Genomic DNA, 3656 nt, shown 5'->3' on the forward strand with positions numbered 1-3656 from the left:
GGAGTGTCAGGCCCTGATCTGTTTCACCTGTCCTTGTGCTTGTCTCCACCCCTCTCCAGGTGTCGCCCATCTTCCCTTTAATCCCCTGAGTCTGCCTGCCGTCCTGTACCTTTGCCTTACCCTGAATCTTCGACCCCTGCCTGCCCTGACCTGTCTTTGCCTGCCCCTGTTGCCACAATAAACATTGTTACTTCGACAGTCTGTATCTGGGTCTTACCTTGATTCCTGATAGGGAGACTAGTCAGGATCATGGGAAAGATGAATGGAGCAAAGTACTGCGAGATCTTGATGAAAACCTGCTCCAGAGAGCTCAGGACCTCAGACGGGGGCGAAGGTTCATCTTCAAACAGGACAATGACCCAAAGCACACAGCCAAGACAACGCAGGAGTGGCTTCAGGACAAGTCTCTGTATGTCCTTGAGTGGCCCAGCCAGACCATGAACTTGAACCCGATCGAACATCTCTGGAGAGAACTGAAAATAGCTGTGCAGCAAAGCTCCCCATCCAACCTGACAGAGCTTGAGAGGATCTGCAGAGAAGAATGGGAGAAACTCCCCAAATACAGGTGTGCCAAGCTTGTAGTGTCATACCCAAGAAGACTCGATGCTGTAATCGCTGCCAAAGGTGCTTCAACAAAGTACTGAGGAAAGGGTTTGAATACTTATGTAAATGTTATATTTCCATTTTTTTATATATATATATATATATATATATATATATAAATTAGCAAACATTTCTAAACTTGTTTTTGCTTCGTCATTATGGGGTATTGTGTGTAGATTGATGAGGGGAATGATTTTTTATTTCCTTTTTTGAATAAGGCAGTAAGTAACGTAACAAAATGTGGAAAAAGTCAAGGGGTCTGAATACTTTCCGAAGGCATTGTACATAGGCTATTTGCTTTGTGGGAGGGGGAAATTGCATTAAATCAAAATATTAATTTGCAATGATTTACCGCTAGTAATGTATATTTTGATAACAGTGCCACTTATTTGTGCAATCAAAATGTAATCCATTATTTTTTAAATCATACTTTACCATAGAATTGCTTGTTTGCAGTGTTAGTGGTTGTCATAGAGACAGTTGGTCTGGTTATCACTAATGGAGCAAAAAGAGCAATATGATGACAACAATGCTCGATATGAATATCAATGGTTTGTTGTGTTATACACCAATAACATCAGGAGCAACCATACCTGAGAAGTGTAGCCTGGTCTCTTCATATACCCCATCCTGTGAAAGAGAAAGAAACAGGTTGACACTTGGCAGGCAGTAACTGAGGAGAGAAATGTGAATTGTATAAGTTGACCTACTTTGGTGGTGCAACCAGTAGTTAATATGACATCGGGACATTCACGGAGGATGACTTTGCCAGAGAACACGTGCTTGCATGGAAAACTGCATTCACCTTTGCCATTTTTGTAGTAGGCAATGGGCTGCAGTAAGAAAATAATATTTCACTTCATGTCTCAATTGTTGTTGTTTTTGGTATTTTATTAGGATCCCAATTAGCTGTTGCAAAAGCAGCAGCTACTCTTCCTGGGGTCCACACAAAACATAAAACATAATACAGAATGGCATAATACAGAACATCATTAGACAAGAACAGCTCAAGGACAGAACTACATACATTTTTTAAAAGGCACACGTAGCCTACATATCAATGCATACACACAAACTATCTATGTCAATTGACATGGCTCCTGACCCTCTGCATACTGTTGATGATACCATCAATGGTGAAGTCTAAATAATAGTGCTAATAAAATAGATAATAGATTACCTTTTTGCCAGTGGTCCAGCTCTGTTCACAATGGGGATCCATTGCTCCAAATGGTGCTTCAAGTGTGATTGTACCCTCTTGACATGTGTAGAGAATGTTCTCCATGACAAGGGCTGTGGACAATAAGACTGAAAAGCGAATAAAGAAAAGGATTTGAATGGGATTGGGAATCCACCAGTGGAGGCTGGTGGAAGGAGCTATAGGACAGGCTCATTGGAATGGAATGAATGGAACGGAGTCAAACGTGTGGTTTCCATATGTTTGATACCATTCCATTCCAGCCATTACAATGGGCCTGTCCTCCTTTAGCACATCCAACCAGCCTCCAGTGGAATCCACCTAGCACTAAGAAAGGATGATGTCGACCTAAATCCACTGTTATGCTACATCCTAGGCAGTGTCAGCTTAATGGAGGTGGTCACTATAGTATAATTGCATGTATTCCGGATCCCCATTAGCGGCTGCCAAGGCAGCAGCTACTCTTCCTAGGGTCCAATCACAATTACATACAACAAAACAATACATAACACAACACATTAATACACACTACTCTGCCATAACATATCTACAATACAAAATCAATAATACAGAAAAATAACAATATTAAAATGTGTGTAGAGTGCCTGTGTTAGCATATGTGTGTCTCTGCACAGTCCACACTGTAGTTGTATCTGTTTTTACTGCATTACATGATATGGAATAGAGTTCCATGTAGTCATGACTCTATTTATTTTACTAGGCAAGTCAGTTAGTTAAGAACAAAATCTTATTTTCATTGACAGCCTAGGAACAGTGGGTTAACTGCCTTGTTCAGGGGCAGAACAACAGATTTGTACCTTGTCAGCTCGGGGATTTGATCTTGCAACATTTCAGCTACTAGTCCAATGGTCTAACCACTAGGATACGCTGCCGCCCCTCTATGTAGTACTCTGTGCTTCCCGTAGTCTGTTCTGGTTTTGGGGACTGTGAAGAGACATCTGGTGTGGTATGTCGTGTGGGGTATGCATGGGTGTCTGAGCTGTGCGCTAGACGCTTAAACAGACAGCTTGGTGATTTCAACATGTCAATACCTCTCACAAAAACAAGCATTGATGCAGTCAATCTCACCTGGAGAGATTGACATGCATGGCTCTCCGTGTACATCTAAGGGCCTGCCGTGCTACTCTGTTCTGGGCCAATTGTCAAGAAAGCGGAGCACTCGTGTTTGCTCCCCCATGCGAAGCCAGAAGTTCAGAGGGCTAAGAGTCTTGTGAAAACAACCAAGGATCAAATTCCGTTGGTTACATCAGTACATAGGACTATACTTATTGAAATTACAGGTGGTACTTGTAAACAACAGGGTATGATGACTTTTCTGAAAAAAACAAATAAGTCTTGACAAACCATCAATATTATTACACCGGGCAGGAACTTGTGGTAAGCACAAGACATGTACGGGGAGGGTTAGGGGGAAGGTGTTGTGAGAGATGATTGGTTGGTGGATTAAGCAGACTAAATCAATGCCTATGCGTCTGGAGTTTCTCGCAATCTTTCTGTACTGTCTAATGAAGGCCAAGTTTGACGCCTTGGTCCACTAGACTATTTGCGCATTTGGGCGGAAGTGTCTGGAAATTAGATTAGATACATTACCATGCAAACTGCATATCCTAAATTAGGTATGACTAGGCTGCTGTTGATATCCCCATTCAGCATGCGTGAACTATTTTCATGATGCATCTCACATGTGAGATGTAACCTAATCTGTCACAGCCCAATTACCTGAACGACCACACTGTCACACACTAAGAAATTAGGGTTCCTCGAGGCTTCATTGGATTGGGTGATGTTTGTACCATGTTTTGTGCTGCTACCATGCTGTGTAGTTGTATTAGGT

General features: G+C 42.1%; 1 long non-coding RNA gene across 1 annotated transcript; it reads right to left on the reverse strand.

Annotated features, from left to right (window-relative positions):
• Positions 1 to 1025: 1025 nt before the first annotated feature.
• On the reverse strand, positions 1026 to 1963 carry LOC121842050. Its single transcript, XR_006080901.1, has 4 exons — positions 1784 to 1963; positions 1314 to 1436; positions 1197 to 1233; positions 1026 to 1098 (listed from the first exon to the last, which is right to left on the reverse strand). It is a non-coding gene; the product is annotated as an uncharacterized LOC121842050 (long non-coding RNA).
• Positions 1964 to 3656: the final 1693 nt, after the last annotated feature.

The sequence above is a fragment of the Oncorhynchus tshawytscha genome, unplaced genomic scaffold, assembly GCF_018296145.1.
Source record: "Oncorhynchus tshawytscha isolate Ot180627B unplaced genomic scaffold, Otsh_v2.0 Un_contig_16187_pilon_pilon, whole genome shotgun sequence".
Classification (NCBI taxonomy): domain Eukaryota; kingdom Metazoa; phylum Chordata; class Actinopteri; order Salmoniformes; family Salmonidae; genus Oncorhynchus; species Oncorhynchus tshawytscha.